At 38.6% G+C, this 26,367-nt stretch overlaps 1 protein-coding gene across 1 annotated transcript in view; it reads left to right on the top strand.

Annotated features, from left to right (window-relative positions):
- The window catches only part of lrfn1 (leucine rich repeat and fibronectin type III domain containing 1), a 93,296-nt gene that overhangs the window by 40,065 nt on the left and 26,864 nt on the right, over positions 1-26,367 (top strand). The window contains exon 2 of the mRNA XM_026377093.1: positions 7,750-7,801. The gene's annotated coding sequence lies outside the window, so the exon portion shown is untranslated. The remainder of the gene's footprint in view (positions 1-7,749; positions 7,802-26,367) is intronic.

Genomic DNA, 26,367 nt, shown 5'->3' with positions numbered 1-26,367 from the left:
TGCAGTTGGAAAGTCTGAGTCAAAGTCCTGACCTTAAGCTCATAGAAACACTGTGGAAGGAGTTGAAGCAAGCAATTCATGCAAAGAAGCCCGTGAAGAACGATGGGCTAAACTCCCTCCAAGTCAATATGCAAGACTGATACCAGAAACGTTGTTGTTGAAATTACACTGAAGACACAGGTTTATGTACTTCTGCTGCACACAAACAATTGAGATTGCGATTTTCCACAATAAATGGATGAATAAGTAGTGGATGATGTAATAAGATTAAATGTTAGATGTTTATTTGGGTTCCCTTTATCTTGTTTTAGGACTTCTTGAAATCTCATCACATTTTCATACAGAAATAGAGAAACTCAAACTTTAAATGCACACACAGGGAACGAATGCTGATTTTCAGTGTCACTTAAAAAATGAATTTAGTTTAAACGGGGATACGATGTACCCTTGGATATTTAGAGTGCTCTGTAATCGTATTTGGGGTACTGCAGTATATTTTGCTCTGGGTCTTGGCACCTTATGTACAGGAACAGTATACTCAGAGGAGAAGCCAGACTGGATTCTCCTCGCAGCCCATTAGGAGACTGTCTGCTGCTTTTAAATGGGATGAACACAGCTGGCATTATCTGCCATTACAGAAGCTCATGCCAAGCTGATGATTCGGTATATTTATCCTTATCTTTTTTTGTGGAACTTGGTGCAAATATGGGCAAATGTAAACTAAGGGTGAACTTCTAGCTTAGGTGACCAGACGCTCAATTTAATCCAAGTGCGCAAGAAAATTTTGGAAGAGAGGCTATACAACAGAGTTTAAAATGTCACTCAGGAGGCCACAGCTGTATAAAACGTTTGGGACACAATCTTGGTCTTTACAGCTTCACAGCATTAAATAATTAAAAATAATAACATTTCCAGTGTATTGATAAGAAAAAAGTATAATATTTCATGGTGTCCTTCAACACTACTAGACATAAAACAAAGGTTCAGGCGTGAGGTTGAGTAAGTTGAGTATCCCATTAGTGATACATTTGAAATGTTGCTGACAGAAGGTTTATGCTCCCTTAGATCTTATCAATACTGGTCAGTACAATCAATAGGGCCATTAAAGACTTTTCAGTAAAAGTACCCATTAAGACATTCAGTTGCGTGTTTATGTCATTACGTATTAATAAGTAAAAACTCTATTTTGAGAGATGAGTACGTCAGCGTGGAATGAAAGAATGACCTGTGATGTTGCAAATGTTGTACTTTCCTGCGTGGAAGTAGGGAGTAGTGAAGTTGCTGTGTAAAGCAAACCCATCCCATCCTTCCTGCACGCTGTCTTTCATACCAACTGACTATTTATGTGGTACTGGTAAATGTGCTGATCATTGCTAAGTGTATAAATAGCAGCATGGATATCATCAGAGGGCTTCAGCTCACAAGGGGGGAAAAGGGGAGGGGAAAGAGCTTACTACCAGAGCATCAGATCCTCACCCTCACATGCACGTAGTCTGAATACTAGAGGCTCATGGGTGACCCTGCTGACCTCTGTGGCTACTGATGCATTACTTTGCATCACTCTTATTGCATAATTATTCATGTGAGATGACTGAGCATTATTCTGTTGCCATGTTCCTACTGGTTCACTTACTTATATATGTAGAGCCCTGTTTAGGATAACACAGACTAGCAAATACAGCAGTCCTTTATTATTAAAAATAACTGCATAACCAGAGCAATTATTAGAGCGTATATTATTTGATGTTATTCTCTCAGGCAACTTGTATTATTGCTCAGTGTCACCACATTCACTGTCTGCACCACTTGGTGATCTCCTTTCCAACAAAGGAGTCGCAAAATTCAGTAGCCATCGTGTTCATGGTAAATATTAGTAGTAAAACATCAGCGTGTTTTTTTTTTCCTCATCATTTTACACCTCCGCCACCGCCATTATCTCTGTGTTCCAGCTCTCTTCAGTGCAGCCCACGGAATAGGCCTCTGCTTTGCCTTGGGTTGTTGCCTTTGTCTGGAGCTCTTGCTTCTCTGGAGGTCACATTGGCCGCCCCGGAGCTACTGGTAATGGTCAGTGTGCCAACTGTGTGGGCAAGCTAAGAGAGCCATATGCTGTCTGTTAAGTCACACTCAGTGGAGTAACATGGCTGGTTGGTATCCGTTGAATATCACAGCGTGTTTAATATGCACGACACAGGCAAATGCTGCAGTCAAGCCATCAGCGGATTAGAGCAGGTGTTTCTCGCATCCTTTCCTTTCTCACCACATCACTTCTTTTTTGTATTCCAAACTGATCACTTGATAACAGAGAGGGATTAAACAAGCAGATTAACCAGGTTCCATAGGCTAACATCTTGCCACTATTCACAATTCGCCTGCGTGGTGAAGTTCACCGTGGCCTGAGATTAAATATGCATTTCTTTATTTGGTCTCTATTGGGTTCTTCGTAATAGCAGTTTAGACCTTGGCCTCATAATGTTTATTTTAGCCTTGTGACAAGTCATGCAATGTATTAGAGGCGTGGGTGTGCTGTGTGCCTAGCATTTTCACACATGGTTTAGACACTAGCATAGGGTTGGCCCTGTAGCAGGCTCTTCATTAAGAATTCTAGAGGGTGTTTCGACTGAGAGGTGATAATGTTTCTATGGATATTGCTCCTGTAATCACACAGAAAAGACTAACAGGTACGGCAAAATGCAGGCAATAGCATGTTTCAGGTCTCAGTGTGAAACAATAAAAAAATCAGTTAAAATAAGATGTTGAATGTGTTCTGTTGCTATGTAGAGACATAATCCAAGTTTACAGTTATCCAAACGCCTGCCTCACCCTGAAACACTGAACAAATGGCTGCTTGTCCTTGAGGAGGGCTGCAAATGAGAAGCCAGGGTTAGTGTTTAAAAAAGCAGGTGAAAGCAGAACACCAACCTGACATCTGCACTTTTAGCATCCAGTGAGTCATCAATCATGTCTTATACAGTATAGATGTTCCCATTATGAAAAAAGAATGTATGTGCATAGATTGCATATATATCAAATATTTTATGGTTCTCAGATGAAAGAATTAGATGCTTTTGTTTATTATACTTGATATTACATAGAATATCTCTGGATGTATGAATAGAAACAAGTAATGTAAGTTTTTTATGGGCAATTTAATTGCCATTTATTAAATGAACAATTAACAGGCAGAATAATTAAAAACCCCCAAAGTATTAGTGCATAACTATCAATTATGTTTTTAAGTGACCATATTGTGCTTATTTTAGGCTTTCTATTTTATTCTGGTGCTCCACTGATATAAGTTTATATTATTTCTCTGTTTAAAACGTAAAAATACACGTTATAGTGCCTTATTATGCAACAGCTCCTGTGGCATTGGGACTAAATGAATGCATAAACACTTGAACCAGAGGTAGCTGTGAGTGTAGAGGGGGCAGCTAACCTGAGAGGGTGGGCGGGACGGCGTGCTTAGTTGGGTGTAGGAGCCCAGAAGGAATGGCCAGGTATAGACTTGAACACAGCTTTACATCAACTGGTGAAGAAGAAAAGAAGAGAACAAAGCCAGATAGCCTGAATTTACCGTTGATTCTTTTATAAATCATTTTGCATTAGCATCAAATATATAGCTGATATGAATGTAATGAGGTCTGATCTTTAAAGGATGTTCTAAAGGAGAAACTGTTTTTGTTTAAGAGTATGCAACCTTTCCCCCTCTGTGCTCCAAATCACTCATCCCATTACTAATATTTTAAATGAGCAAAATAACAATAACTAAAATGCAGAGTAGAAAATCCTCTCACAAAGCAATCGACAGTATGTGCGAGCATGGTTTATGTTTGATTTGTCTGTGTTTGAGTCTAATGAATAGATGGGCGGCAGTTAGCATGCAGTCACATCCACATGAAGGTTTGAGCTGAAGTGGCATGAGTGGCTTGTATGATATGTACAGCATGACTGTGTGCAATGTGTATTAATCATTTCCTTGGTGTTTGATGCTCCAGGGGACACAAACAAAGGATGGTCATCCCAGTGAAGCGCAGCATGTGTGAACTCTCACATCACTGTATCAGGTCAGTTAGAAAGCTGACATTATATAATGGTAGTTTAAAAATAAAGGTTTTCGTTTGTCTTGACCATCCATGCTGTAAAGTATGTTACTGATTCCATAAAAACACTAGGTGGACTTGAGATTTCCAAAATGTTTGGAGTGTCACTTACATGCTCACGGTGCTCTAGGAGGTGAGCTACTACTGTGATAGTAAAGATGAAGAAGAGACACGTCTCTGATGGTTGTAATGGATGCTACTGAACAACCTTTGAAGGTGGCTCTCAATGTGAGGCCTGCTTTATTTACACTGAGTAAAAGTCAGAGTTCAGGTTGGTAAATATGTCTTTCTTGGACAAACACCCTGTGACTATGGCTGTGCCTGATAAAAAGGACTGTTGAGATCCTAATCAAGATTTCTGTTTTGGCAATTAAGTTTGACAGAGGGGAATCAGAGCCATTCCTCTGTTGTCATTATTCCTGAAAACCAAGAAAAGTAGAAAGTGGTCCCTTTTTCTTCATCTACAAAAGCTTCAATTAACTGTGATAGCTCTGTGTGCGCCTTTAGTTTTGCACTGGGGAGAGAGAGAGATGGAATTGTGGCTCCCTTGATTTGTTTTAGCCTATATACAGTACTGCAGCACTTTAAATGAGTTCCAGGAAGTTTGTTCATTTCCTCTAAATTCTATTTACAACTAACCTGTTTTATTTGGTTCACCCCGGTCCTGTAAAGTTTGGTTTTTGTGCATGTGAGACTGACATCGCTAAAGGTGTAGGTGTGCATGAAACTCTTAATTTAATATAACTGCACTGATGCTTATATCTATGTTCAGTATTCATGTGCTCACACAGAAAAAAAGTAAAGTCTAGAAAAGCAGTTAAGTTCAGCATGAGTTTTTGAAGTCAGTCACTGGAATCAACTTAGTTTGACTACATTTGTAGCTCCAACCCAGTATTCTTCATGAGAAGCAGAAAGCTGTCTGTGGTGCACTCTCTTGTGTACTGAGCAACATAATCATAGCAGGTCAGTCAAGTAAAAGGGGACGGTATCACAATTCACCACTTGAAGAAGACGTTATGGGCAAAAATGGAGAGGCCGTACCACAAGATGCAAACCCCTCATCAGCAGTAGGAATCAGAAAGGCTGGTTCGAATATGCAAAACGTACAGAGATGAACCACATTTGGTCATTATTTAGTTCATCCCAGTCCTGAAGAGAATAGTTTTGTGAATGTGAGACTGATCTCACTCCAGCCCAGGTGTGTGTGGAATGGCTTTTTCTAAGTGCACTGATCCTTATATACATATATAGTATTTATGTGCACTCAGAGATGACAAGTAAAGTCTTTAAATGCAGTTAAGTGCAGCAGGATCACTGGAATAAACTTTGTTGATTTTTCTGCTTGCCAAAAATGTTTCAAAGTCTGAGTGGTACTTTTAACATTTAAAGAGTTTGGAGAGTGGTGTTTTTTTTTAATGCCTTTCCAAAACCAAATGCACCAGATCAGAAGCCTAATGAATGGAATAAATGGTGTGGTTATGTGCTCTAAAGTAAGCTGCACCAGATAGCATGTGTCAGACTGAACTCATAAATACCTAACTAGCTAAGATAACTTTGTAGAGTTACATTAAAGAAAACTGTTCATGACTAGCACATTCATTGTGTAGTATTTCCCCACTGTGTAGAAAGTGGCCCTGGATGCTATCAGGTTTTAGGCTGACATTAGCAGTTCTGTCCTGCTCTTTATTGGATCGGGGTAGGTTTACACTCCCAAGAAAAGCCTTACGTTTGCACAACACCCTTATTTCTCATCCTAAAGGCCTTTTCTCTAGTCATTTAAAGTGAAACACACTGTTGGAAAATATAAACGAGCACTAAATTTAAGCATTCTGATTTTACACTAGGAGTGATTTGTTACACTACGATATAAGAACAGTTTTATGTTTTCGTCAGCTGGTGAGGATGCAGACTTTTTGAGACACATAACTAAATGAACTTTATTATTAAAGCAAGTCAGATGCAGTGTTAACTTTGGCACCTGGTAAATTAGTTTTAGTGCTAAAATTGTACACAGGTCTGGGTACAATATACTAGAGGTCGTCACTCTGCCCCAGTGGACTAATACAGTTTATTTATTTAACCAACATCTGGAAGAAGTTGTTATACTAGGACTGTTTCCAGTTTTTATTGGATTAATTAAATTAATCAATACAGTAATGTCAGTTGGAAACATTAAAGATGGTGTATCACCTTTTTCATCCAACTCCTGAAGCGAATCTTTGCTTTATTAGTGAACTAGCCACAGCTGATAAAAATCATTTTGTCAGGGTTGGGGGTGTCATGTTGTAGGACAATACTGGTTGTTACTGGCGAGAAATTAGTTGCTGCTTTTGTCTACCTCAGTTTGGAATCAGTGGCTTGTTGTGACTGCATTTGAGCTGCGCTTAATCAAAAAGCTAAAGCAAAACATGACTCATAACGTGCACCATTCTCTAGACAAAGACAGCGATAAAGGCTGTAGAGGATTATTTGTCTCCATTCCCGTGTCCCTCACTCACACTGTCACATCAGGCAGTAGAAAAGGTTAATCAAAGTTAGTTTTTCCCCAAAGTGACACATGTAACTCGTGATGTTTCTGGTTTAGTTACTAATAAAACCATGAGGTCAAAAGCTGTTTTTTTCTTTCAGTAGGGTTACGCTAGTTAACATAAATTCTATTTGATTCTTTTTACCTTGATGTTTTTAAGCCCCCAAAATATCAATTACTCAAAAGTGATGTTTTATATTTACATTTCATATGGCAGGAGACCATAGGAACACATTATACATTTAGTGGGTCCATAAATAAACTTTTCCTAGCCTGGTGTGGACCAACAACAACGAACAAGACTGTACTGTAGGTGTCTTACCGCTCGAAGTCATCCACCTGCAAAACACCTTCACAATCTGCTGTAGTTTAAACGCTGATACTAACATGAGTTGGAATATCAGTGCCTCCCATATAAGATTCAACTGCAGAGGCTGCTGTGGTATCAGACTACATCTAACTCAAGTGTATTTCTAAGTTTGTTTGTTTTTTTCTATTTTAAATTCATTCAGTCATTTATGTATGTTTTTTGTCACTTTCTGTCAAATGTATTGCCCTCAATAAAGGTTATGGTAAACATATGGAATTATTTTGTTAGTGAGTAATACACTATATGGCAACACATTATACAATTACAGTTCATTACTTTCTGTGCAGCACAAAGGAAGAGTGAAAAACCTGCAGCGTGTTCTGCAGCCGCTATTCAATGAATGTATTTTTTTGAGAGCTGTAATGGAAAAAAAAACTACATATGTAAATATACTAACCTCAAGGTAATTCCAGTGTACAATCCAAGGTTAATTACAACACAGGCTAAAGACAAATATTAGTTATGCATATAAAGTAGGAAATCGGGTTTAAAGAAGGAGGCAGGTACAATGATGTTTCTGCTGGAATTTCTCCTGTTCTAAATTTAATCTGCAGAAAAGCTCTGGGCAGAAAATGATTGTTCCACCGCTAGAGAAATATCAAATAATTTGTATTGAGTCTGGGATTGAATCAAAGATTGAACTATAAATTGAACCTTTTTATGATTCTGACACTATTACAACTGGTACTGTATGGCCCCCAATGTTATTTGTACTTGCACATTAAGGTGTGACCGTTTATTTCTCTCTGCAGACTGCTTTGAAGTGAACCCAGTGAGGAGCATCCAAAGCGACACAATATTCTGGTGAGTTTCCAAATTGAAATTAAAACCCTCTTCACATTTACATAATACACTACGCCCCAAAATCCACCCGGACTGTGATCATGAGCAGAAAGTGGTGGGCCAGAGGGATAGAAGGGAAAAGCTTTGTGGAAAAAAAAAAGTGCTTCCCTCCACTGACTCAATCGATCACTCACTTTTTATTCCGCAGGGTCCGTATGTTTGACTCATCACGCATGCACGCTCCCACTGCACTAAACTAACCCTACAGTTCTACCCATTTACTTTCCCTTTTTCTCTCACATATATTAGCTCAAATGGAGACAAATGCAGAAAATTCAAAAACACAGCAGCTTCTGATTCCCCTTCCTGTCACATGCAGGTTAAACCACATGTTCTCATGCACACAGAGCGAGGGAGAGAGAACGGGATGGAGAGAAAGGGAGATGGAGCGAGCTTCTGCAGACTGACACTGTTAGCTGTCCTCTCGCATAGGCAGGGTTGGGCTGGCGCCACGGCTGTTTGCCTCATAGCCTGCACAATGGGAGTCGGCTCCATTATCAGAGCTGCTGCTTCGCCACCCTGCAGCAAACACAGCATCCTCTGCTCCTGCAGATTTAATTTCTTATCTCAATAGGGAAAACAGCCCCTCTGATGAAGAGCAAAAACACCCAGGGCAGCTGTGAACATGGATTGAGAATACATACAATAGATGGTTAGATAAACTCATGAGCATGCACAGCACTGATCTTCCCCTTAGGAATTTGTTAATGGTCATAGATATTCAAGGGATTTTGCTTCATACTTAAAAGAAGGTTTTGGGGAAGGGAAGGGCTCCTCGCCATCAAATAGTCGAGTGAAGCAATTATTTATGGAGCTGCCATTAAGCACATATCAAACCTTAAACCTAAAGGATCCCTGCTAGGTGAACGCCTGTAACGTGCTCCTGTTATTCTGGGACAAGCCGAGATGTCTTCATCTTACTGTTTGCAGATAGATAAAGGCAGCTCTTTATCTGCTGCACTCTCACATGACATAAACTCAGCATGAACCGATGCCATGTGTGTGCTTCCTTTGTAAAAAGTGTTGCAAGAGCACATTATCACCTCTCAGAGACTAGAGCAGCTGGATATGGTTAATGACGTGTTTTTAGAAATGCATCCACTAAATATACATACATATATACATATATATATATATATATATATGTGTGTGTGTGTGTGTGTGTGTGTGTGTGTGTGTGTGTGTGTGTGTGTGTGTGTGTATACACACACAAGCTTCATACTGTGACAGAACTTTCTCCTCTGTTGCTTTGCCATTTGTCTGAAAACATTCTTCTTTGCTCCGTTCAGTAAGAAGTCAAAATATGTAAAGGGACTGAAAGATTTGACTTGATGTGGACAAAAATTATGTAAGCACGTTGTGCTCATCGGTAGTACTGCTTTCATATCCATGATCTCACACACCAAAAAGAGTTTCGACCAGCAGTAGATGAAGTTTAAAATAACCATCCATCTGAAATTCTATATTGTTTTTATTCTATTCATTTCTAGTTATAGGTCCTGCTCTACACAGTAATGAGTAACTAACAGCTGCAAAATAATTGTAGTGGAGTAAAGAGTGTAGTAATTTCTTCCATTTCTATTCTACAGGAGTAGCAGCAGTGCTGCACAGACATAATATCAAAATATGCATGAAAGTCATCGGCACACAACAGGCATGGCAGCTAAACGTTGCAGATATTGAACCTGATTGTTTTCAGGTGGCTGGGGTTTACATAATGTGCCACTGTGAGAGGACATTGATTTTTTTGTGCTTCGAACAGTCAGTCCTCTAGAATGCTGTTCAGCGCGAGGCCAATACCTGGCTTCAGTACTGCACAGGGAAGCAGAAACTAGCTACGTCAGCTAATTTGGCAATTGGATTGAAAAAGAAAGTTAATAATCCATTGTGTGAGTAATAACAAAACATTATTTTTGTCCACCAGGAAAGACGATGTGAAGCTTCTCCTGTTTGAATGAGATGAGAAGAATTATATTGGGGATATATGGGATACTGTAGACTAAATATCAGATTATAGTGTGTGGTGTTTTTAAGAAACACAAGTTGATATGGACATGAGATCGTTAACAAAGGCCCAAATTCTTTGAGAAATAGATTCTGGTCTTTCTTGGTGCGTATGCATTTGTTGCTGTCTTCATGTGTCCTTGTCAGTTCGCATGTGTTGGCTTTATAGAGTGCTCTTTAAATACAGCTGCATATGAGAAAAGCTCAGAAACAGAAATATGCAAAGAGCCCTGTGGAGGATTGTGATAAACACCTGGTTTGTAAAGACACTTTGTCACATTTCTTCCTCACATTTCTATTTGGACGGGGAAAAAAGGCATGAGACGAGAAAAAAAAGAGCCTTTAATGCTACTTTGATAATCATGTTGACAGATATTTTGATTAGATTTCCTCCTGCTCCAACTAAAAAGATGTGAAACAAATGCATTTGTTATTTTTCTTCTTTTTTTCTCTCTTTTTACAGATGCGGAGTTGTCAAAATTGTAGCTTCAGTAGTCGAAGCAAATCAGATTTATCCATGTGACCCTAATCACTGATTGCTCGCTGACAGCACGAACGCAGTAAACAAAAAGTCAAAATGCATTTGATGAAAACGTGAGATTGCAGCAAAAATAAATAAGCGAGTAAATAAATTAATAGCATATCATTTAATTAGTGCTGACACTTTGGGATGCTGCTAAAATGCTTATTTAACAGTTTCATAAGGCTTCATAAGCACTACCTGAGGTTATGAAAATACCCAGTGTTTTCTATACAGAACAAAATAATTACCATAGTGCTTGATAATAATTAACAAGCCCTAAGGAAGGTATTTTATAAATGATTGATTATAACAGCAAAGCAGTGGGCAGATTTATGTAGATGTGAAATAGGGACCGAGTATGAGCTTAATGTACTGAACTGTGCGACTGTGGAGTCCATTCATTGGCTGGCTGACTTGCACGTCCTGCAGTAAATGATGTTTTTCTTATGTTACCATACAGTAGGAAAAAGTGAAACCAATTGACACGAGTCTAATGTCTTGGAAAATTGCAGAGCTCTTAGATTAGCCATTTTCCTCCACGAGAGCACACTGAGGCATGTAGAAAATATCAGCACGCCAAAATATAGATTTTGACTCATTTTGAAATTAGACTCTCTTCATGCAAATAGCTGTTTTGATGTCTTTTGTTGGCATCTGCTGCTTTTCTCAGGGCGCTATAATTAAACAGGAGGAGGCCGCAACCCTTCTTTTAGTCTGTGTCAGTTTGAGAAATGGCTGTTGCAAAACGTGCCGTGTCAAAGCAATACGAGCTGAACAACAGCTAGATTTCACACACAATGGAATCCATTTCTAGGAGCAAAGTGTATTTGAGGATTTGTGTATTAATCTTCATTACTCCAGCGGCGTAGATGCACCAAAAATCAGTTTGTGGGGAAATTTGTTCAACGGCACTGCACCATGTTTCCTGTATTATAATCCACAACCTGCAAATTACAACTTATGAAGACACAGCACTTGTTACTCTGCCGCTGAAAAACTTATTGAACTGCTTTGGTCCTTCTCTCCTGCTAATGGCTTAAGTCGTGACACCCCAATTATAGATAAACACATTAGAAAATGGGGGTTAATGGTCAATGTTAAGATCAATTTAACACAGTTAAAGCACCTTGAGCTTTTTTCAGTTGTTTCCCGACATTTTGAGAGCTGCACTCCATCACAAGATGAATCATCTTTTTTGGAATTAGAGGGGAAAAAAAATGTATTTACTCTAAACGTGTCACCACCCAGGTTTACACCCACAGCACATCCCTTGATCTGACAACATCCTCAGGATAACTCTCATAGATCATCATTAAAGAGCACAGACTCAGGCACTTTGTCAGAGTTTGCAGTCCAGTGAAAATGTACAAAGAGGGCAGAAAATAGATCTTTTTGATGAACAATAGATTATGATAGAGAGGTGAGCAAACATTCCTCTCATTCGCTGCCCACATGTGCACAGCAGTAAGACTTACCACCTCACACAGCAGCAAATTACTGTTTGATCCCTTAGGCGAGCTGCAAATAGAGTGTAATCCTCTTGGATCTTTGTTAAAAACTACAGTGAATAGCCCCAAACATTTTCAATTAAATATAAAAAATACCTGGAATTCTTGAAAATGAATAAATAAACATGCAAATTAATGATCACCACATTCAATGTGTTCATTATTTTATTATGTGTTATATTTATAGGTTCTGCAAAAAAAAAACAAGCTTCCTTTCACAGTCTGGTGTGTTTGAATTATCAGCAGCATCTTTAAGCCTCACTGCTAATGTTGTAGCCTGACGTGTGAAAGTCTGACATAGAAATTCCCAGTGACTTGTGTGACTTGAGAGCTCACCTCAGCTGGTTCTACGCCAGCCGCACTCTGTGTTTCCTCTGGTTCTGTTGGCCCACCTCTGAGGGTGGTGTCTCCAAATTTAGAAAGCTTTGTGACAACATGTTAGCTCTCAAGTGCGATAACGTGCCGCTGCTTACAGACAAAAGGTTTTATTGTGCCGTGATTTTCCTGAGCATTGAATGGACTATTCAGGGCTGGTTCAAACAATGAACACTGATTTACATAAAGTTAAGAGTGGCTAATTGGTTTACATGCAAAGTAACTGTGTATATCAAATATAGCAAAATATATGTTATAATAAATAAATATATTCAAACCATATAATAAAGACTTGTTTGTATTTGAACTCCACATTGGTAAATTAGAAAGTGTACATTTCATTTTGTGTTCTGAACCTGGTTCTTTTTTGAACGACTGACTTGAAGCACTACACTGATTAAATGTCACCTGCTGTATGGATACAGTGTCACTGTGGTTAGGGTTAGGTTGAGGTGACACCAGCACTTTGGTAATAGGGAAAAATCGTGGTTTTGGTTAACTCAAGTCACTGTCACACACACACATACATACACATACACACACATACACACACAGCCCCACACACCAGGAGCAACTTGAGTTCAGTTGTTGCCCAAGGACAATTGAAAATGAGGAATGAAGTAAGAGCTGCAGATTGGAAATGCAGTACAACTGGATATTATACTATAGTTACCACAATGTAGCAATACTCTGCATTCAAAATTCTACTAGAATAAAAGTTTTATTGTTTTATTTTTTATACTATTAGTAGTATTATCGTGGTCATCATGGTGATGTTACAGCTGGTATGTACTTAGTTATTTGACACCACAGCTCTCTGTGTACATTTTCCTTACGTATTGTTCAGAAACTACCATTCTGTATGCGACTAACCAAATACTGCATGTTAAAGACCGTTGTCAGTGTAATTTCACAGTCAGGGTATGTGGACCGAAAGTCTTTGGAAAGTGTCTTTAGACGTATTGTGCTGCAATGTTTTCTGCTGCTATTTATTTTCTTCACACAGTACATGTATTTTTAAGTTTAGCTCCTAGCAAAATGTAACCATGTATCTACATATTCTAAATCATGAAATAATAAAGAGTCATCATAATAAAGAACACTGTAGACACCACTGCCCACCAGAAGGAATGAGTAAGTGTATGTGTAAATAATGACTGTGTTTAGTTTGGCTAGGTCGTAACTCTAAGAATGTGTTTTTATACTAATCAATTGATTACTGGAGGAAAACAGTAACATTGATGGTGTTTCTATCCAAATGATGTATTTGTATTGGGTTACATATACCTTCCTAAGTACATTGGTTTCCTGCTGGTTTATCTTTGAGTCATGGTGCCGCCTTTACTGACCCAGAGAGAGCAGCTGTGTGCAAAAACCTTCTTTTAAAAATAGTCTAAAATAAACAACCAGCACCAACAGGAGAACCATTGCAGCAACCTGCTGAGTAACGTTTGCTCCAGTGTGTTTGCACATGACTGAATATGGTTGCTCAAGTGGCAACTAATTAGCAAATCAATTATGGTGATGTTCATTATTTCCACTGACCTTTCCCATCAGCACAAAAGTAGTGATTTTTCAACCGTTGTGGAAAATTATTGTTTGTACATTTGTCACATGCTCTGAAATGAATATGCTAAAATGCTGAATTATTATATTCATTGTGCTGGCAGATGAAATGTTGCTGTAACTGGGCAGCATCATGGCATGGGCAGTCGTCACAATTGTAATTTGAGTATTTGCAGTTCATTCTCGGCATTGACAAGGGAAAATGCACTCTCTTAACTAATATTCTATGCATTATTAATGTGTATATATATATATATATATATATATTTTTTTTTTGACATCACCATATCATCTTTTGCGACTATAGCTATCAAAGTCACAATAATAACACAACAGGCTCTTTAGGGTTGCTGGTGCTTGGGGGTATTGGATTCTGTCTGCTTGGTATTCGCCTCATGAGCCTTTGGCTGCAACAGTTGTTGCCTGGGGAGGCTCGACTGCTCGTGCCTACCTTTGCTTCAGTTATTTTGGATTATATTTTGTTCTTGTATTCTTCGATGCGTAATATAGAAGCACCAGTGTCAACCATCAAACCATGTTAGAAATATTTCAAGCCTTTCAAAGTAGCTGCAACTTTTTATTTGCCAGTGGCATTAGTAGCTACTCTGTCTGCCTCTTTTGGTCACTTGTCTTTATTGTCCAACAAGGTCCACTCAGTAATTTGATTTAGGTTGACTGCAGAAGTGTAGAGCAATATAATGTGTGTCTGTACCCCTACAAATCCTATATTTTATATCTTTATTTTTGATAGTATGTTTTATAGTATGTTGGAGTTGCTCCAGGAGAGATTCTAAATACATTCAACGGTGCTGGTGGAGTTTCGGCAAGGAAAGGCAAACAGCCTCTCAGCATGATGACTTACAAAAGTGCCATTTTTATCGGTTCACGCTGTGAGTTTCTCTGGAGAGTTGTGTCAGTGAGATCTGGCATCTCTGGAGACAGACGTAGTGGGACGTCCCAGGATGCAGCGAGATGAGAGTTGCTAGATTAAGAGCACGCTGAAATACAGCTTTCAGCTCTCTGATCCTAACACCCACAACAGTTTATTCTCTTTTTCAGTCATTAAATGGTTCAGGAAGCTTGCACAGCTGTATCAATTACAAGTGAATATCAGTGGTTTGATGGATCAAATAAAATAAATGTGATGCAGATGAAAATGTGGAGTACAAACAGGGTGAGACAAAGCATGACAGAAATTCATAACAGACATCATGTTCTCTTTGTTTGAAATAAACCTCGGCTGATTTTGCTGCACAACAAGAGGAATCATAAATTATTCAGGTGCTCCCCGATGGCCGCCCATTTACAGCCGCTCGCTTGCATCTGACTGGACGTATTCTGCTGTAGTCCTCAGTGATCTGCCAGTTTTAAAATGGCAGCAAAATACACGCGACCTCTGAGTAGGACTCTGCCTTCACTCTAATGCTTAATTTATTCATTACCTTCCGCCTGTATTGGTTATGCGTTGCAAAGCCCCTAATGGTAAATAGTGTAAAATATCAAAATGAATGTGAAGTGGAAGGAACACCGAGGATTATTAGAGCAGTATGTAAATAACAAGGTGAAATATGGCGCCTTCTTCATCACAATCCAAGCAAGACAGGGAAAGAGGTGAGAGAGGAAAAGCAGAATGCACTGGCCATAGATAATAACACCATTTGCTGTATTGTAGCCCATGAAGGACATCTCTCTCCAGACAGCACAGCATGTCATTTTTCTTCACTGCTGTTCCTTCGTTCATGCTGATGTGGGGTTTGCTGTGGTGACTGCCAGGAAAAGGGAAGATGGTTGAATGCCCTCTCTGTAAAGCATTTCTTTGGGTTTTAACGCTCACATCGCAGCGACTTGCTCTCTATACTGTTTGAAGGCTCAGTCAATTTTTGCAGATATATATGCACGACAATGGAAAAATGGCACTCAACAACAAATTATTGCCGGATATCAGGCCGTCTCTGCCGACTGGGACACTCCCTGCAGTTTTTAAGAGAGTAAGTTGGGTTTACTGAGGCTATAATCCTCAAGCTTTTTATGAACTGAAATCCCATTTTTCATACTACTAAAAAGCTAATCATTGTATTTACATAAAGGTTTTTATATTATGACACAGTCTGTCATTCCCATGCTGAATTAAAATTGTTTTTAAATGACTCGTTGTTAATTGCCTTCACGTGCACAAGGGATTCAGAGAAAACTATGCAGCATGTACTCCAGCGTAACTTCATCTCTGTTCTCACTGAGTGATTACTGTGGTGTTTACTGCCAGTGCAAACGGAGCATGTTATTGCTGCTGCTTCACATCAAAAGTTCTCGGCTGATGAATCAGGGAGTGGCCTTTTATTATTAAGAAGCCTCAGAAAATACAGTGTGTGTGTTTTGTGAAGGTTGGGTTCGGTTATCTATTGTTGGGGTTCCCGCTGTCAAAAAGTGGTCAGAATAAAATCAGACCACAGTTGCAGAATAGTTGATAAAAAAAAAAAAAAGAAGCAAACTATTGACTTGCATCTTTGTTAAAACAGTGTGGATTATTCTATCTGCACTCTAAACATACCCCAGTTTTTATTCTCTTGTCTTTATTACGAAGCAGCTGCGCTGTAGTACTATAACCATATCTGCTGTCAATCAGCCTAGAGTGGCATATTAAAGATAACTTAAAGCTACAATATGCAAGCTAACACTAGCATGAGACTAATCAAGCCACTCCACCCAGCCCAAATTACAGTCAAACGCACATACAGTACTTGAATCTCTCTAATTGGTTGAAAGGGTGTGCATCGCTCGAAATGTTTTAGAAGTGAAGATCTCAACCAGTCTGGGCCACAGAAGGCTTTGACAGCAACTCTCTACGTTAAGAAAGCATATCTCTAGTAAGCAAATATTCCATTTGGTATGAAATGCATTCAACTGCATTGCATCCTCTGTGATGAACCTCTTTCAATGTGAACATGTCTTCATTGAAAAACACCCATTTTTATCAGTACTGCAACATTACAGCAAGTCTGTAGCACAGAGGCTCAAGAATATTATCTCTAATGAAACAAAAACGAAATCCCCCTCCTACGATAAATGTAATGCGCTGCAGTCATTTAGTCATTCATATATTCTACACTTGACAGTTACAGCAGCTAAGTGTAGGCACACTGCAAGCTGGGGAATAGTTTTTTAATGATGGCTGTCGATTTAATCGTTCTCTGAGTGCATGCACTCATCAAAGGACTTGCAGACACAAATTGAGGTGAAGTCCACTGACTTTTAACAGAAACATTGGCCAAATAAATGGATCAATAACTTCTCTAATCACATTCCCACTTTGATTCTGCAGAATCTTGTCTGCTGAATTCAAAATGAGAAACGGCCACCTGTTCTTTTAAATACACCTCTCTATGTGAGGGTTTGACAGGGATAGTCAAGAAATATACTTCAAATCTGTCTTGAAAATATTCAGAAATTCAAATGGTCTCAGCTCTTATGAATCAACATTGTCTTTCCTGACTAATTATTTGTCAACAAAACTTGTCAGTTTGTTATGATTGCAGTTTCTTTGTCTCAGTCAATGACAATTAGTCATGCTTCGTTGCCCATATTCAGATGTGCATGTCATTGTGAAACAGGCTGCTTACAGAGCAGAACCAGGTTTCAGCATCAGGGTGGCTCTTTGATTAAATTCCCAGCCTGTGCTTGTTCCCCATGTGTCCTCTCCTTTGGCCAAATAAATTGGAGTGAGCTGACCTTTCATCACATGTGCACAGCAAACTTGAGGGTTGAAGCTGCAAGAAGCAGACACGTTAACTTCAATTAATCAAGTGATTAGCATTACAGCGGGCGATGTGGACGCGATGGTTCACTGCACCATGCACATAGTTTGCTCTTCATCACTCTGAGGCAATACTTTCTGACTTTGTCCCAGTGAATGTGGCTGATCACAGGCATCTGTCTCACACTAACACACTGCTCTGCAATACTCAAGTCTATGTGGGGACATCTCTACTAGTCTGACATTAAGTAGGACAGAGCTGCTACTGCCAGTTATTATCACAGTTCATTTATCTAATTGATTCGCTGTGTTTTGTCTTTTTTTTCTCTGTAAAATATCTGAAAAATGCACATCATGGTGTGTGGGAGCTCGAGGTAGCATCTTCAAATGTTTAATTTTCAGTGGCAAATCCAAATGCGCATGTAGTAGCAAAGGGGTGGCATGAGACCATGTGCATATTTAATTTTCTTTTCTTGACATAAATTTAATTTTAAGTAGATCCAACTGAGATTAACAGATCAAGGGATTTTCAAGGGAGACCTGGTCAAGATGGCAGCTTAAAGTTTCAGTAAAATCCAACATGAAACACAGATGCTAGGGGTGTCATGACACTGATATTGAAAATTAAATATTAATATTGTATTAATAATCAACATATTGCAATATTTTAGATCATTCAGAGCCAGTAACTGGTTGACACTAGGATGTTTGCCAAAAAATAGGAAAAACACAATAAATACACAAATTTAAAGATGAATTAGTTTTTTTAAGGTTTTAATTAAGCTATGAATAAAATATGTTGCACTTGATTTTAATTTTTTTAGTTGTTTTTTCATGTCTTTTTTAAAAACCTTATAGACATATAGGATTTGTAATGTTATTGTCTAATTACAGCTTTAGGAACTGATTAGTTAAGGTGGGACCAGTTGGGAGTAGCTGGTTGGCAACTATCCCTCCTTGCCCCTTCTTTAGATTCAGAACAGTCTGTAATACACACACACATACACACACACACACACACACAGAGAGAGAAACACACATCAAAAATACAAGTTCAAACGATACCACTGAAAGTCTAAACATAACAAAACAAACTAGAACAACTATTTCAGTTTTATTCATCTTTTGACCAGAATATTTTAGGGTTTGCTTGAATATAATTCTTAAACCGTTGTAATTTGTACATGGCACAAGAAAATTGGACTCACTTCACTGGTCTCATAATCTGTTTTCCCACTGAATGTTTTTAGTGCACAAACCTCAGCGGCCAGAAGTAGAATACCAGGTTTTTGCTTTACAACCACTGCATCGCAATATACATTTTTATAACATAACAAAGAAAGCCATCTGTCAGCTCCTGAGCACTGCTAGGATCAGATCTCTTCTTTCATTCCAGGATGCAAAAACCATTATCCATGCCTTACAGCCATTTGGACTATTGCAATGGCTTATTCAGTGGTCTGCCACAGAAATCAATTGCATGGCTCCATCTTGTACCAAATACTGCTGCCAGAGTTCCTACAATAAGTAGACAATATGATTGTATTTCCCTTGCTTTGACCTCCTTGCACTGGCTACCTGTTATCAGGAGAAATGACTAAACTTTACATTGATATTAGTTCAAATTTCTGATTGTCTTCTTTTACTCCACTACTAAAGATGTTTTTTATTCACATTAGAGGATTTGCTGTTTCACTTTGAACAAATAATTTAAAGGCATTAACATTATCACCTTTTAACAAGCCACATTTTTTTTCATGGCCAATTAATGTAAAGCTCATGTTTTAGGAAGGCTCACGGGTTTTCAGTTAGATTTAAATCAGATGAGCAACCAATCCGTGGAGCACTCGGATACATACGATGGAGCATTGCCCTGTATAAATATCATTGTTCATTTAAATTCTGTAGACTGCTTCTTGCAACACTGTTTGAACAAGGTGTCTTCCAGAAAGTAGCAGCCATTTTTAAGCCAATTGCGTCACAAAACAATTTTATCAATGTTGATAGCGGTCCACATCATTACCCCTCCACCACCTTGCTGACACCCATGTCACCTGTGTCTATGAATGATTCAGCCACGGGCCCATCCATCAGGTCCATGCAGTGTCACTCTCATCTCGTCAGTTCATAAAACCTCTGAGAAATCTCTGAGAAGTCTATCTTGTGTTTCTTTTCTTTTCTTTTCTTTAATGGGGGCTCTGATTTCTCATCTTGCCAATATCTTGGAGGATTCTGCACCATCTTCTTCTGCAGACTTCAGTAAGGTTGCAGTTCTAGGAAATTATGGCACTGGAGGCTAAAAGGTTCCTGGAAGTTTCATGCTTAATTTTTGGCAAATTTCTTGCAGTTAATTTGCATCTTTTTTTCTCAGCAAGTGCTTTGCGACCCAGTCTACCCAGTTTGACTAATTGTTTGTGAGGTGATTACACCATTTTGGCTGTTTCAATATTGTTGCATCATGCACACATTTGACATTTGACATTTTTTGTCTTGTGTATGTTGGGTCTCTTTTTTTCCAATTTTTCCTGCGGTGAAAAAGCGGTGTAATATCTATGAACAGCAGATTATAGGGCATGTTTCAATTTAAGCCGCATCATCTCTCTGTCAACCAAGTAGATCACCTGGAAATGATTCTATAGAATGAATATTGATACTGACAGAGTTTGGTGTTGAAACATTGTTTGTGAAACAATAAATTTCATTAGAAGTTGTAATATCCTGTAGTGTTGCACATTATTAACAGATTTATGTATAAAGATGATCAGTAATTTGACAAAATAAATCTCTGACTCTGTATATTTTATATCACAAGTTAAACCATAACAGTATTCAGAAAGAGCCAATACGCGTAAAACACTAAGTAGAAGGAAGGTATTAGTTCAAGTAAGGTCCAGTAATAAGGTAAAGATGAAGCGGATGCTAATTAGAAATTTAAAGGGGTTTCTGTATTTTTAGAGGTGCTGATCATTTTATCCACCTAACGGTCACACTTTCATAGTTTAAGCGCCTTGGAGGAGAAGATCACAATTTAGCAGCTAGTATTAGTATCATCAAACTTGGAGTAATGTAATACTTGCTCTGGCTTAGCCTGAGTGCAGATTTCTAACTGGTTTTGAGAGATGTGGTGATGAAAATGAGATTAAATAAAAGCACAGCTGTCTTTCTCAAGGTTAGAAAAGACCATATTTCATCAGTACTTGCAGCAGAGGAAGCAGGACGATGGAGCTCTAACATCTTGATCCAAGAAAATGATTTGAGTAAAAGAACACAAAAGCCTGATGCACAGGCCTTATGGTGATTTCTAGACAGCTTAAAATGCACTTTTTTTTCTTTTTTTTTCAAAATCAGATTAATACAACTGAGCAGGTGGTAATCATTCCATAATTCAGTCAATCATTATAAAAACATCAATGTTTTTTTATTGCGAATACTATCAATAAATTGTGGAGCCTGGAACTAGTTGGTATTCACAGGAGAAATAGATAATGTTACAACCAAATAGCTATTATTGTTATTGCCATGCAAAGATACAGAGAGTATGTCTGGATTAGAATACAGAAATTAGTGTTGTCTAAAAAATATACAAGACATAATCAGTGGTAGCTTCATCATTACTAATTTATAGTAGTTTAATAGATTGATTATTTAGTTTCAAATATATTGAGCGTGTAGTATTGATTTTCATCTTGTATTGGCAGAACAATTCTTCTAATTAAATCACAGTGAGAGCCTTATTACGGACTTTTTTTGAATATTGATTAAAAGCTGTTTGTGTGCTGATAAAGAGTAGTTAATAGAGAAAGGCGCTACAATCAATACAAACATGAAATAGTCTCAAGATGACGCGCCGCAATCTGCAGCAGGAAATGATCTATCAGCAAGTTATGATCTGGGCTGTTTGAAGGGCAGGTACTGTGACATAAACCCTTTTCCGAGGCTTTCAAGCAGGATGACCTGGTCAGCTGTGTCAACCGCCTCACTGAGATCAAAAAGGATTCAAGCAGAGCAATCACAAGCACAAACAGCAACGACGGGAGCTCAAGGAAACCCATCTATGAGCCGTGGAACGTCTTAAAACCCAATTTAAACTTCACAGCACATTATTATTCATAGAGTGGTTCGGTTTGCGGAAACAGCTTTTTCAAAAACAGAGAAATACAGTCTGTTAAAACTAGGAAAAATCAGGTGGATTGTAAACAATGGCAAGATGCACGTCTTTAAGTTTCCACATTACTGACTGACTGCGGCACATCAAGGTGCGGAAGATCTCCAAAGTGACATACATTTAGGACAGACATTTTTTCTCATAGCACTCTCGAATCTCTGAAGGCAAGGCAGAGAGCGATCAACATTTTCATACTCTAAGCTCTGCATATTATTCATGGAAATGCAGTGCATTTTGAAGAGGCCCATTTTAACATTTCATACAGTCCCAGTAGGTGACTTGTTTCACCCCACACAACTCCATATCCATTATAGATGGCTGGCTCAGCCATGCCAGCAGTATACATATGTTTACAGCTGTCAAATGCACCAAGAGGAGTCACTGAGCAGGTGAAAAAACAGCTATCCATCTGAGGGGGATGGATCCCGAAGACCTTGTTGTAACATTATGCCCCAAGTATATCAATAATACATGTAGAGATAAGTGTGCTCAAGCGCATAGAGCAAAAACTGGGAAGCCAATGTAGGAAAATTATGCAGCACCTTAAATGGTCTAGTGGAAATTAACTTTGATCAATTACATTCTACAGATACAAACTATTGACAGGATTCGTTGTAGGCTGATTTACTGTAATTTATTTAGTTGTGAAAATTTTGTAATTCAATGAAAAACTTTGAATGAATGAAAATCCACATGTTGACTTGGATTAACACTGAAGGACAGGACGAGCCGAGTTCTTTATCTGCTCAAGCAGTTAAATAAGATATATTTAAAGGTAGTTTAGCCTAAAATGTCATTTTCTCAGATAAAAACATACTGTTGATGCATTAGGGTGAAACAGAATTTAAGATTATCATGAAGTACATGAAAGTTGTCCCCCAGTTAAACCCCATTTTGCTGTGAAAGTTCCCTTTGATTGTGTAGTTGAAGACTGTGCGGGGCAGTGAGGTGTTACGGGTATTTTGCTTTTAAGTTCATAGCTTCAAATGTGATTAATAGTTGATGTTTTGAGGCTGCTGGTTGTCAGTATTTGTTTTAAGGAGCTGGGGAAATTTCTCCACTTCCATGATGTTCAGTGAGACTTTGTAGAAATCCCCAACAAGTTGTTTGTTTTTCATCTTAAGTTTTGTGTTGTTTATTGAACAAATTTGAGTTTGTGCTGGTGTGTTTGTGAGGGGTCAGACAGGATTTTGTTTACCTAAATTTCAATTTTCTTGAGAAAGGAACGCTTTCAACTTGCATATGAACACATTTAATAGTTAAAAGAGCAAAGTAATGAGGCTCTCTAGCCTCCTGTGAACTTAGTTCAACTGTGTCTTCTATGAACTATATGTATATACTGCTTATTTATTTTCCTAAGTATGCTTGTGATGGAATTCTGCCTGGATTAAATTTACAGGTGATATTTTCTCCAGTGAAGATCGTAACACCTTTTTCGACAGGTGGTTAGAATGAATTGTGGGGCATACAGATGTCAGGACTTTGACACCAGAGACTGTTTTCCAATGTCCATGTGTGTTTAGGCTCATGTGACAGAAGCACTTTCCTTACCTTACAGGTGAGGTACCAGTACTGTACCATAATATTTCACTACCCTTAATCAAATGCTATGAGTGAATGAAGAAAAAAAGATGAACCTATGCCTCAAGTGGTGCAGTGGGAATACTGTAAGAAAACTAATAAGTTCCAGTTTAGGTAATAGTTTGCAGATGCTTTTATTTTTTTGTTTGTATTCCGTGACTTGTCTTATTATAAACATTATTACTATTGTCTCCTCATTAACTTTATAAAAAATGTTATGCAAGCGGCAGTATGTTTCCTTCAAAATGCATCTGCTGTTGCATATTATAACACCATACAAATGTAACAGTACAGGGTAAAAATGCAAAACAGGGAACATATACCCATCTGGCACAAAAAGGGGCGCACAGTAACACGCATTTCAACATACCAAAGTGCAACATTAATATAAGCTGTAGCTGTAGGTAGTGCCCCAGTTCAGTCATGCTGCTGGTTCTAAGAGGCTGTGCCTGGCACAGTGTTGCTTTGAGCTAAATGTTAAAATGCTAATGTTGGCATGCTCACCATGGTAATACTACCATCCTGACGAGCAGGTATAACGGCTCTAACAGTATCTTGGCTGAGGTTAGTGAGATGGCTCATTTGCAAATTAGCACTGATTAGCAGTACACACTGAGCAGAGACGAGGCTGACGCGAACAACGTTAGTCTGTCCATGGTATTTAGATATTAACCGATATAGATTATTACCAAAGTTATCAGCATTCACTCTGTGGGGGAAATGAATGTCTGTACAAAAAAATATGACAGCTCATTTAACAGTTGTCAAGATATTTCAGTCTGGACTAAAGTAATGGACTGACAGATACACATTGCCATCCCAGGAGTTATGCCTCTAGCATGGCAAAAAACAGAATTTATTTTTAATAAGAGACATATGGTCCAAGACTTGAGGTCCACTGTGAATCCAGACAAGTTGGTTCGGCCCAAATACAAATGCTTTGGAACAACAATAAATCAGTGGCTGCAGCTTTCTCTTGTGCTGTAGTAATGCCATTTCAGGACTCAGCAAACTAAATCAGGAGATGGAGATACCTACTCATGACAAGTGATAAATGAAATCTATATGAAATCATAAACGACGTGTCAGTCTTCTGTATATGCGAATTGTGAATTTCAGCTGCTAACAAAATACAGGTACTAAACCTCTGCTAATGGGATTGAGGCTTCATGCTGTTCTTATAGTACCTCTTAGTTCATTGAATTTCTGTTATAGGAAAGAAAGAAAAAGACTGAAATGAATTAAATGAACATTTTGTTAATCAGAACAAGTCAAGTGAAAGTGAGCTCAGGAAATCAGGTGATCTCCCTGTAGTCCTCCTTTAACATATTGGAAAGGATCTTATCAAACCTCTCCTTTCCTCTTCACCTGGACTCTTGTCTTGACAGACATATCCTGTTACAGTTGGCCACAAATTCAAGAAACGACTCAAATTATAGAAACCTGAGTGTTAACCAGCCTGGGGAGAATTGGGATGTTTTCATGAGGGGAAAAGAAATGAAGAGGACTTGTTTTTATAACCTGTTTTGTTGGTGACTGCTGCACCACCACCACCTCCACAACCTGTCAAAGTGACAGCTCTGGCAGCGCTCGGGCACAACTCTGACATTATTTGCAGATGGTAAATAAGGAGAAATATCTGGCTAGCCAGTATGATTCATAGTTAGTCCCAGCTCCTGTTTACAGACAAGTTGTCACATTCATTTAGCAAATTACACTCACGCTCGGGGCTCGTAAAGGGGTTTTGCCCTCCCACTTTTTTGGGAGAGCGTAAAAAACTAATATAAGCTTCTTTTTTCTCTCTGTCTTCACCTCTCAAATCTGTAGCCTGAGAATCCCTCACAGTCACTGATCTCTGTGAGCAACTGTGCAGCAAAAGCCGCCGCTACTTTACTGCAGTTTTTTTTTTTTTTTGTATGTGTTTTTTTCCAGTATTTAATTAATTGCACAGAATTTCAAACAAGTTAGAGGCAGCTGCATTGCTCTCTTATAACCCTGCTTAGAGGTTTGTAGGTACCGGGAATTGCTAATACTTTTACTACGCCCTTACTTACTAAGCCCTTGTAATCTTCATGCTCGAATTTTTGAACAGAGGACCATGTCTATTCCACATACTGTAAATACTGCTGGCATAACATAGCCATGTGGAGTTGCTCGAATGTTGAAGTAGTATAATGCTGCAAATTGCATAGAAACACAGGTGAACTAAATATGACTGAGTGATTACAAAATGAGCAGTTATGGATTAAGGTAAGACTCATAAGCAGACTCCCTCCTCTATAAAACATTATCCTGAATAATGGAGCCCATATGCTTATGTAGCAGTCGGTGAACCATGAAATCACTTGGTTTTCGTGGAGCCCATTTGCATTCTCAGGTGAAAGCTCAATGGGGCAGGAGAGATAGTTGCAAAACCTTCATTTTGTATAACAGACCTGTCTTTTCCTATTATGGCTGCACGAAATGATCAAAGTGTCACTATCGCTGTAATGGAGCCTCATGTTAATGGCATGAGACGTGCAGACAGCAAAGCCATGTTGCACGGTTTTTAACAACAGGGTGAGCTAAATTTATATCATTCTTCATCATGAGCTGGTTTGCGTCCGCAACATACCTACAGTTAATGAAGTTAGTGTAGATATTGTCACAACGAAGCACAGGGACAATAATATATATCTGCAACAATGTAATAAACTATTTGTGTTAATCTTATGTCAGTGTGACTGCTCACAGCCACATGGAGACAGCTGCCTAATCCCTCATTATATTTCGTCCTGTTAATGTGACATGAGCATGTCAAACGCCTGTAAATTTTCATAAACTGCACCGTGCACTCTGGTGATAGTGCCAAAACCTCAACACAGTGTTAAAATTTAATGACCTGCCTGCTGAAGGATTACCCACATACAGTAATTGGTGGAACCACGATGCAAAACTGTTCTTTGGGAATTATGGAAATGTGAAATCTAATCTTAGTGAGCAATTTGTTCTTACTTGAGAATGTACCGTAGCTCGATTTATCATCAACGCAGTGAGGGAGAGGACTTTAAATTT

The sequence above is a fragment of the Anabas testudineus genome, chromosome 13 (genome assembly GCF_900324465.2).
Source record: "Anabas testudineus chromosome 13, fAnaTes1.2, whole genome shotgun sequence".
Taxonomy (NCBI): domain Eukaryota; kingdom Metazoa; phylum Chordata; class Actinopteri; order Anabantiformes; family Anabantidae; genus Anabas; species Anabas testudineus.
Note: the sequence above shows the minus strand (reverse complement) of the source record. Positions and strands in the feature narration are given on the sequence as shown.